General features: G+C 42.8%; 1 non-coding gene across 1 annotated transcript; it reads left to right on the top strand.

The window, feature by feature from the left end:
• Window positions 1-10,204: 10,204 nt before the first annotated feature.
• Window positions 10,205-10,331, top strand: LOC111724819. The gene has a single exon (XR_002773037.1). It is a non-coding gene; the product is annotated as a small nucleolar RNA SNORA31 (small nucleolar RNA).
• The last annotated feature ends 1,298 nt before the right edge of the window (window positions 10,332-11,629 follow it).

Here is an 11,629-nt window from a genome sequence, read left to right on the forward strand (position 1 = left end):
CTGTTGCCCTTTCCCCAAGTTGGTGTGGTGTTTTGTAGATGTTTCCTCAGAGAACAAGCCCCAGGTTACCTGATTTGCCGCCGTTCCTGAGATCAGAACAGGAATGTCTAGGCTTCTGGCCCGCCAGCAGGATGGTGCCCATGGGGAAGGGTGGTGAAAACGGAGTGTTGCTGTAGCTGGGAGCCACATCCAGCTTCTCTCACTCCCAGAGGGGAGAGCAGGCACACTTCTGCTCTTCTGTGAAAATTGGGTGGCAGCAAAATTGTCATCGACTGTTGTTTAAGAAAACACAGCTCTTGGTGTAATGTAATCCAAATAAACCAGGAGCCCCAGTATAGCCCAATCAAAGCATTCAGTCTTTCCTTGCACCTGAATTCTGCAAAAGTAGATCCTGGCAACCAGAGATTGATCTCACAAGAAACTGGGAGGTGGCAGGAGAGAGAGGAGGAGGAAAACTGTTCAAAGGTGAATATGTACAGTGGCGTCTCCCTCCCTTGTTTGCCTTTGTGGGGTTCTGCCCAGAGGGGCAACATATTCATTGTATCTCCAAGAGGGGCTTTGCCTCGCTCTAAGCCCAGCTCTGCCTTTTTCCTTCTGGTAGGTCAGGATCCACCTCCCAAGACCTCTGGGATTTCCAACAGCAGGCCTGGGAGCAGAGTCTCCGGTTTCTGGACCTATCCCCTCTCCCCTCCAGTCTGTGTGCACCAAGCAGGGTGCCTGTGATGCTCACTGTGCCATTCCCCCCCCACTCCAGGGGCCTCCAGCCTAAATGCCCATACTGCTGGTAGGAGTCAGCACAGGGACAGCCCAGCCCCAAGTTTGAGAAGGCTGCAACAGGTGTTACTGGATCAGTGCCACACTACCCTGGGCCTGTCAGAAGTCAGGCAAAAGTGTCTAAGCCATTAAAGCAATCCCATTTGTCACCGATCCAACATACTGAAAGTAAATTCAGACATGGAGTCTGCAACTTGCACCCCAGACTAGCTTTGGGCACAGAGGGGACCCTCCACCTCTATGGCTGGCACATGAAGCTTGCTGATGCTTTCATGGGAGCTCTGCACTCATGGCAGATGTGCCTTGCTTTGGATGTTTCAGCCTATCCCATTGAGTAGAGGAAGAATGGATTTCCAAGGTGCTCACATGTTTCAAGCCAGTGGACATCTACCACAGGGACCATGGCATTGACAAAGGGGCTGTTCCAGACCTGATCTCTCAAGTTCTTACCTTGCTGCTGTCTCAGTTCATCCCTGACCATGGTATGAGATCCATCCTGGGCATGATCAGACCCCCAGGTTGATTGTCTCTGCAGGGAGGAAGAAAGAGGGTGGGAGAGGAAGGGAAGACATTGCTATTCAACGCGTGACGGCCTTGCCCAGCACTGCACTTCCGCACATGTTCTTGATTAATTATCCTAACAACTCTGAGAGGTTGGTGTGACTATGTCCACTTTGCAGATGAGACAACTAAGGTTTAAAGACTCTGAGTTATTTGCTCAAAATCTCCTTGCTCAGAGAGAAGGAAGAAGCCAGAATCCTGTTGAGTCTGTCCTACTCTGAAGCCTCTAGCTTTTCCACTGGGCATTTGTACAAACACCACCAAATCTTAAGCCTTGACTCTCATCCTCCAGTCATGCAGAGTCTTTCCAAACTCTGGTGATAGCCCCATCCTAAGGCAGACCTCAGGAGTCTTAGGAATGCTACTTGGTTATAGGAAGAGAAGAAAGGTGGGAGTGAGATTAGGCTGAAGAGACAACCGACAAGGTCCACACTGATCAGGTGAGCATGCCTAGGATTGTCTCAGACCTGTGCATGTTGCATTCCTGGCCCAGTAGTACATGCCCCTCTAGGTTAGGCTCAAATGCCATCTGTCTTCTATCCCAGTTCACTCCCCACCCCCTAATATCTTGGCTCAGTGAAAGCATATTGTGTTCTTGACTGCCTCTTAGGACTGAATATATTCCCACCCTTCCCTCTGCCCCTAATCCACTCAGGTTCAGAGATAGTTTCTAAGTGAGTAGAAAGGATCCTGAGCTAAGACACCTCTGGTCCTCACGCCAGACTCTACTCGAGGGTCAGGTTGTGGCTTCCCTTTAGCAGGGCTTGAGAGACAGGGCCAAAGGGCAGCTACCAAAGGTAACCTGGGGACAGTCGAAAACCATATGCATTCCCAGATAGACCTACTAGTATCTCAGATCAGTAGCTGTTGAAGTTTTGGTCTTGGGATCCCTTTATTATTACATTATTATTATTATTATTTTCAGGGATGGAGTATTGCCAAACATGTGGGATCTAGTGGCTTCTCACAGGCACTATTGTAAAGCACTACAGCTTCAAAACTCTGAGATTCTCCTGCCTCAGCCTCCTAAGTAGCTGGATCTACACGTGCATACCACCACACCTACCTGGATTTTTTGGAAGTATTTTTAATAATTGGCTTTTTAAAAGGCAGCTGGATTCTCATGTCTACTTCTGTATTCAATCAGTTGTGATATATGCTCTGCTTGAAAATCCTGAAGAAAATCCTGCCTGATATAGATATATAGTTGGAAAAGGAAGGAATGTTTGTAATACCTTTTTCAGATGACTATGGGCATTCTTCTTTAAAACTACACCAAGCTCAACTAGATTTAATTTCTTTAAGGTAGTTACAATGTTGAATCCAAAACCCTCCCAATGAACAGTTCACACCCTGTTATGTTATAATTGGTTTATCCTGCGCTTTGCATGGATCTTTTACCTATGCATGGTTTTGTAACACACTCATTGATCATTCAGAAGATATGGTTCACTAAAAAACGCAGATCTTCCAAATGTTGGCAGCTTTCATTATCCACTGTCAAAAATCACATTTGCTTTACTGCTGATCTCATCATAAAAGTGTTTAAATACCAGGAAGCCGTCAAGCTCACGGTGCACACAAGTATTTCAAAATTATCATCTCCCTTCAGGTTCAGGTTTTAACATCAACAAAACATTCTTTCAGTTGTTTTCATTGAAGCCAGAGGCTCACTTGGATTCTTTTTAAGAAAACATCTATCAGATGCCCACATTTGAAATTCGCAGTTTACTCATTGTTCTCTTAAATAAAAAAATAGTATTTCATTGAAAAAGCTCAACACACAACTCAGTCATCCAAGTGCTTTTCCTCAGGGCAACCATCATACTTTCTTTGGTAGTAAAAATGCTTTATACTTCCTTCCAACTTTGTCACACAGAACATTAAAAAAATGTGTACTCAACAGTTGAGATTTAATACAATTAATCATATTTTATTGGTTTATCCATGATATTTTAAAGTGGTTTTACCCCCCATTGCTTTTTTTTTTTTTGAGACAGTCTCACTTTGTTACCCTCAGTAAAGTGCTATGGGATCATAGCTCACAGCAACCTCAAATTTCTGGGCTCAAGTGATTCTCTTGCCTCAGCCTCCTGAATAGCTAGTACCACAGGCACCTACCAAAACATCCAGCTATTTTTTTTTAGGTCTCACTCTTTGAGCTCAAGTGATCTACCTGCCCGGGCCTCCCAGAGTGCTAGGATTACAGGTGTGAGCCATCACCCGCCCCCCCACCCCCACCCCATTGCTTTTATAACATCAGTGTGAATGTTCACAAAGTGAAAAAGGCAAGTAAGGCCTGGCTCATGCCTGTAATCCTAGCAGTTTAGGAGGCCAAGGCAGGTGGATTGCTTGAGCTAAGGGGTTCAAGACCAGCCTGAGCAAGAGCAAGACCCCGCCCCTACAAATAGTCAGGGGTCATGGTGGGCACTTGTAGTCCCAGCTACTAGAGAGGCTGAGGCAAGAGAATTGCTTGAGCCCATGAGTTTGAGGTTGCTGTGAGTTTTGATGCCATGACACCACGGCACCTATAGAGGGCGACATAGTGAGACTCTGCCTCGAAAACAAACATACAAACAAAAAAGGCAAATAATGTTCTTACAATGTTATGAAAATGGTTTCAATTTCACACCTTACTTAAAAAGACTCTGGATCCCCCGTGCCATGGACCACCCCCACTGAGAACTGCTAGCCTATCCCATTCTAATTGCTGAAGCCTGCACACATTTTAACCTGGAGGGGGAGCCCAAAGCTCTCCAGCCTCTCTCTCTCTCTGCCTCCTCCCTGCCTACGCTCTGTCATACTTTGAGCCACTCTAAGACTCAAAGGGCCTCCTAGCTTTGGAGTTCAAACTTTCCTCACCCCCGTGATACCTTCACTGTTCTCTATTCAGCTATTTGGATACGACCGTCTCCTTTCTTGTTCCATTTGTGCAAGGCCCAGTGTATTCTTAGGGTTCCACCCTGTGAAGAGTCCAAATGGGACTGGAGACAAGACAGGGCTTCAGACAATGAGACCACTGGAGCCATCGTTTCTCTTTGTCATGCAGGTCACTACTAGAACAGGGCCTGCATGGTGTGACAGGGGACTTTTGTCCAAAGCTGCTAGCCCTCCTTGGATGCTGCCTGCTCTCTGCCCAGACCCAGCCCTCAACACCCTGGCCTGGCCTGCTCTCTCCTATCTATGGGAGCAGATGCGCCAAAGTCAGGAGCTATGACTTACTCTCTCATGCTCAGCTTCTGTTCTACAAGCCACAGTCACAGTGCCGGGGCAAGTTGGCCTGGAGGACCTTCTGCACCTGCCACCCACTTGTTTCCCTGCTGTCCCCTAGCCTGGATTCTCATCTTGTTGCCTTTTTCAACCTCTGAACTGCAGTTGAGCTCCATGTGGCTCAGCTTCAAGTGTCCCTGGGTGATCCCATGGGCACCCAGTGTCCAGCCCTTGCCCTCCACACAGGACTCTTAGCTCCAACTGCCCCCAGCTGCTATCTTTTCCCTTCCACCTTTCTTACTCCCTTGTGATTTTTCTTCTTTTATCAACGAGTAATTCAGTTTTAGAGCCCAGTACTCTCTACACTATTCAAGTCTATATATCAAATTGCTTTCATGCTTGCTGTTTGTTTCTCATTTTTTCTTTTAAATTTCCTCTATATTCCTTTAAGGTAAAAAAATTCTTGCCTCCAACTGGTCCCTGATTTTTTTTAATTAACTGCTTTTAATTGAAAAAGTAAAAAAACACTTGATGAAAATTGAAAATGATAGAAAGTTTATAAAATGAAAAGCAAACAGGGCCTCTGGTCCTCTTATTGCTGTCTCCAGAGGCTGCGGTGATGCTGGCTTCTCGGAGCCCCTCTAACCACAAATCACACTCCTCACCTTTTATTGCCCCCAGAGGAGGTTGCTGTTCACCCTGTTCAGGGCTTTTTTGTTTTCTTTTAACCCTGCTTGTTCCCTATCAGCAAGCAAACAGCCACTCCAATATCTGTAAAGGCTGCACCCTTAACACTGTTGGGACTCAAAAACTGATGCCCCCAAATGTGGCACTTTGACATGCTGAACTGTAGAAGCATCTAGGCCACTGACCTCCCCAACCTTCCTATTTCAGTCCTCTGTCTGTCCCAAAGCACAGGATGAAACTGTCCTCTGAAGTTCCCTTACCTGCCTAAAGTCCGGACCAGCAAAAGAAAGGATGACATGTGGTCCCTATCCTGAGCTTTCATTAAGTGAACTCATATCTCGGGAAGAAGAGGAACATCTGCCATCACATCTGGATGGACTTTTGTCACAAACCATTGTGGGCTTTGTGGACCCCACAGACTTTGTCCCAGGCCATTATATGTTCTTTAAGCCCATTGAATGCCCCTAAAAATCATCAGTATCCCCTAAAATCACCCACACTTCCTCTTTCTCCTAAGAAGGGTATATAACAACTCTGTGATCTCCTCCTTGCCATGTACATTGATACATTTCTAAGTCTTTTCTATTTATCTGCCCTGTGTCAGTTGATTTTCAAAAAAAACTTCAGAAGGTAAAGGGAAAGTTTTCCTTTGGCCCCTGCAACATAAATTATGGATGTAGCATAATATTATATATTAAACTTCCCCTTTTCATAAACCATGATGGTTTTCCATTTCAGTGTTTCAATAGAAATATGTATGCACACACAAAAGTGTAGGAGACGCCAACATCCGAGCAAAATGATCTGCAGCTGAGGTGTGGACCTTGGGCCCTTCCTCCACAGGAGTTCCTTGTGGGAGGAGCCTGTGCCCTCAGCACATAGTCATTGTTAATTACTCCCCTCATCTGTGTTGTTCTGGCTCAATAAAAGGCTGGTGCGGAGGTTGCTCGGGGCTACCCAGAAAGTAAGGGGTAGCCCGCCTTCCACAATTCTCGCCTGGTTCCTTCCTGTGCTAACCGAGACCAGGGCCACAGGAGCCCGAGGGGTCGCGACACAAAAGTATGGGATTGGGATCAAGTTCTAGAAGTAAAGTTCAAACTATTTGCTTTGAAAACATTGACAGCCCTAAAGAAAAACGAAGACTTTACCTCCTTCATGTTTACATGGATGGAACTGGAAAATGTTCTTCTTAGCAAAGTATCACAGGAATGGAAGAAAAAATATCCAATGTACACAGCCCTTCTATGAAACTAATATATACTTCTCAAATGAAAGAAACAACTTAATTCTAGCCCAAGAATATGGGGAGGGTGTGGGGAAGGAGAGGGGACAAGGGTGGCTGGGTGGTTGAGGGTGACCGGAAAGATCACCTATATTTCTGTCTAACAAGGGTACAAGTGAACTTTTCTAGAACTAGAATGTAAATGTTTTGACACAATGACTATGCAAATGACATGAAATTTATGTGAACCATCTTGATGAAAGTATTTCAAAATGTATATGAAAACTCTACACTGTACCCCATGTTTGCATTAATGTATACAGCTATCATTTAATAAAAAAAAAAAAAAGAAAGAAAACATTGACAGATGTATTTCCCTCAAAGAACGCACCTTTTGTCACAGATGGTAGGAATATTGTTCCCTGTGTGATGATTGTCTCTGGCTTTATTATAATTTTTTCCATGAATAAATGTTGGACTTTTATGCAGGTAAATTAATTTTTATGCCTTATAGGCAAATTCATGTATGGCTTTTGGTTTTTTCAGGTATGGCTTTTGGTTTTAACACCTTGCTTAAGCCAGGTATTCCCCAGTCTGAGATTTTTTCTCTCTTAAGCCTTTCTTTTAGTCCCTTTGGGTTTTTATTTTTGCATTAAAAACTTTATTGTATCTGGAATTTAGTTTGGGAACTAGATTTGAGACAGACATCCCGTCCCCTCACCCCCCGCTCCCCGCCAACTAGTTATACCAGCAGTATTTATTAAATGATTTATATTTTCTCCATTGATTTTAAATGTCACCTTTATCACGTACCATTCTATGTTCTGACAGCTGTCAGGTGCATCCATGAGAGGAGACACAGGCTAGACTCAGAAAAAAGCTCACGACCCTTGCAGGCCCTAGGACAGAAGGCACACCGCTCAGGGCCACACAGGAAGCCTCAGTGTGGACAGAAGCAGAAGCATCAGGAGTGCAGGGAGCTGAGGCCAGAGGCTTTATTAAGGCTTCCAGGAAAGAAAAGGCAGGGAAGAGTGAACACTTTGGGACTGGCTAGTTTGAATAATTCCGCCAGACTTGGGCCTACAAAGGTGGTCTTTAGTTACCTGGCATTTGGCCTTGGGATGATTAAGGCAGAGGAGTATTTCTTCCTGGGGTGCAAGGACCAGATAGAGGAGGTCTGGCTCTGGACTGGCTAGTCTGCACATCAAAGATACCCTGTAATCACAGTAATGTACACAGCTCTGACTTAATTAAAAAAAATAATAATAGTACCAATGTTATGTAATTTTATGGCTTTAATCACTCTACTATGGTTATGTATGATGTTACCTTAACATTCAGGGAAGCCAAGCAATGAGTTTATGAATACTCTCTGTATTTTTTTTTTTTTTGGTAACTTTTCTATAAGCCAAAATTTGTTTTAAAATTAAAATTAAAAAAAGAAAAAAAACAAAGGCATGCTCTTGGCTGAGCTCTGCCCATCTCTAAGAATTGGCTAGCCCCAGGAGGAGCAGTCTCTCCCCACCAGAAAGATTTCTAAGATGTCAAAATATCATCAAATACCAAAAATTAAAAATATATGCAAAATACACACTAAGCTCCCACAGGTACTTGCACTTACTTTTGGATTCTTTATTCCATCAATCTGTTTGCTTATTCATATGTCAGGGCCCATATAAATTAAATATCTTTAAAAATACTTTAAAGATTGTTTTAGGACCAACCCTCTTCTTATTCTCATTCTGAGAAAAAAAATGTCCTCAGAATTTTCTTAGATATTCTTATATCTTTATATAAATTTTAGTATATACTTCTCTAAAATTGCCAGTAGCTCAGCGTCTGGGGTGTCAGCCACATACACTGGAGCTAGCAGGTTCAAACCCAGCCCAGGCCTGCCAAACAGCAATGGCAACTACAATAACAACAAAAAAATAGCTGGACATTATGGTGGGCACCTGTAGTCCCAGCTACCTGGGAGGCTGAGGCAAGAGAATTGCTTAAGCCCAAGACCTGGAGGTTGCTGTGAATTGTGATGCTACAGCACTCTACCAAGGGTGACATAGTGAGACTCTGTCTCAAAAATAAATAAATAAATGTATGTTTATTCTATTCATATTGTGATGAATTTGTGGTTTCAACTGGGAATAATTGAGAGCTCCCTATAGTTGTTCTCTCCTGTCCAAGCACAGGTCTTTCCATTTTTTCATATATATATTTTTTGCATCCCTCAATAAAAATAGTTTTCTTTAATATATAGACTTGAGCCTAAGCATCTCTTCTTAAGTTTATCTGTAGATAATTTACACTTTTTGTAACTTTTATTAAATGGGATATTTATTCCACTCAATATTGTATTTCTCTTAAATGTTTAGTTTTTATTATTTTGGGGAGAATTATTTTACTTTCAACTCCTTAGTGTTTAATTCATTCTTAATCCTTCAATTCTTCTATTTTTATTATTTTGACTTATTACTCGGCTTTAGCAACACAATTTACTAACAGTTGTCAATTTCCACACACAAATTGTCACACAGCACAGAGGCTGGCCTATCAGTCAATGGTTCAGTTTTAACTGAACTGCCACCTCTGTGTCACAATTATGACATTGGGATTTCACAATTATTTGAATATTTGATTGTATTTTCCCCTTATTTTATATAAAACGGTAAACAACTTGGCTCAGCACCTATAGCTTAGCAGGTAGGGTGCCAGTCACATATATTGGAACTGGTAGGTTCAAAGCCAGCCTGGGCCTGCCAAACAACAGTGACAACTACAACCAAAAAATAGCCAAGCATTGTGGTGGGTGCCTATAGTCCCCGCTATTTGGGAGGCTGAGGGAAGAGAATCGCTTAAGCTCAAGAGTTTGAGGTTGCTGTGAGCAGTGACGCCACAGCACTCTACTGAGGGTGACATACTAAGACTCTGTCCCCCCAAAAATAAATAAATAAATAAATAGGGTGGTGCCTGTGGCTCAGTGGGTAGATTGCAGGAACCTGGCCCTGGCCAAACTGAAACAAAAAATAGCTGGGTGTTGTGGCAGGCACCTATAGTCCCAGCTACTCTGGAGGCTGAGGTAAGAGAATCACCTAAGTCCAAGAGCTGGAGGTTGCTGTGAGCTGTGACACCATAGCACTCTACTGAGGGCAACAAAGTGAGACTCTGTCTCTAAAAAAACAAAAAACAAAGTCAAGGTTTTTGAACTTTTATGTCATTTGCTAACTGAAAGAAAAGAATCAACAGAAATAAGGGTGATAAAGGATCAGCTTTTCCACCTTGCTCAGAAAAGTTGCTATCCCAACAAGTCCTGACTTGATTCCCTGGAAAATTAGATGTGATATATGTTTATATATTTGTTTTTGTTCGTCTTTTTTTGTTTTTGAGACAGAGTCTTACTTTGTCACTCTTGGTAGTGCTGTGGTGTCACAGCTCACAGCAACCTCAAACTCTTGGGCTCAAGTGATTCTCTCGCCTCAGCCTCCCAAGTAGCTGGGACTACAGGTGCCCTCCATAACACCCAGCTATTTTTAAATACAGAGACTCAGACTTGCTCAGGCCGGTCTGGAACCTATAAGCTCAGGGCAACCAACCTGCCTCAACCTCCTGGAGTGCCGGGATTATAGGCATGAGCCACCATGCCTGGCCTGTTCATCTCTTAAAATTTATTTTATTTTCAGGGAGACAAAGTGAAACTCTCCCTCAAAAAAAAAAAAAAAGAAATTTATTTTATTTTAAAAATAATTTTAATAAATGCATCTCTGACAGACCTGTAGCAGTGCTATCTGCTGCTAAGGTTTCTTACAGATGCAAGAGAAGTGTCCTTGCGCTTTCTGTCTGCCTGATTGTGGTGGCCAAGATTGAGTAAAGGAATACAGGGGGGGAAATGGAGAATTTTCACAACCCAGAAATAACCTTCCTTGTAAATAATGAAGAACCAATCTATTTTACCCCCAGAGAACCTAAAGTTTGAGTTTCTGTTAGAAGTGCTGGGAAATAGTCCTCTACCGCCCTTATATGATTGGTTACACTTGTAAAAGCTTAAAGGTTAAAACTAATAAAAAGCCAGAAACTCTTGGGTCAAAAAAAATAATGATAATTTTAATAAATTTTACTTTTTAGAGCAGTTTTAGATTTACAGAAAAACTGAGTGGAAAGTTCAGAGGTCCTATATGCCCCTCTGCCTGCCCACCCAAACTGTTTCCCCTATTAACATCTTGCATTAATGTGGTACACTTGTGACAATTGATGAGACAGCATTGATATATGATTCTCATCTTATCTTTTTCAAAGTTAAGTTTTTTGCTTATATTGTTATTATTATTATTATTATTTTTAGAGACAGAGTCTCACTTTGTCACCCTCAGTAGAGTGCCATGGTGTCACAGCTCACAGCAACCTCCAGCTCTTGGACTTAGGCGATTCTCTTCCCTCAGTGTCCCATGTAGCTGGGATTACAGGAGCCCGTCTGACTATATTTTTGTTGCAGTTTGGCCAGGACCAGGTTTGAACCTGCCACCCTTAGTATATGGGGCCAGCACCTTACTCACTGAGCCAAAGGCGCTGCCCTGTATTATTATTTTTTAATTGACACAATATTATATATATTTATGGGGTATGAGTGATATTTCAATACATGCATACAATGTGTAATGATCAAATGGAATAATTAGCATATCCATCACCTAAAACATTTATCATTTGTGTTGGGAACATTGAAAATCCACTCTTGATACTTTATTATTATTATTATTATTATTATTTTTTGCAGTTTTTGGCTGGGGCTGGGTTTGAACCCGCCACCTCCAGCACATGGGGCTGGTGCCCTAATTTTTTCCTTTTTTTTTTCCTCATCTCTAATATGTGAATTGAGATTTGCTTTTGTTTTGGGTTTTGCGGGGTGAGGGATGGGTGGGGGGGATTAGAGGCATGATTTCACTATGTCACCCAGGCTAGAGTGTAGTGACTATCCACAGACATGATCATAGCTCACTGCATTTGTGGACATTTCCTCTTGATACACTGTCATTCTGGTCTCAAGCAATCATTCTGCTTCAGCCCCTAATGTAGCTGGGAATATAGGTGCAGGCCACCACACCTGGCTGATACATTATTTTTAACTAAAGTCTATAGTTCACATTAAGGCTTAGTCTTGGTGCTGCACATTCTATGGGTTTT

Source organism: Otolemur garnettii, unplaced genomic scaffold (assembly GCF_000181295.1).
Source record: "Otolemur garnettii isolate 467f Iridium unplaced genomic scaffold, OtoGar3 scaffold00026, whole genome shotgun sequence".
NCBI lineage: Eukaryota > Metazoa > Chordata > Mammalia > Primates > Galagidae > Otolemur > Otolemur garnettii.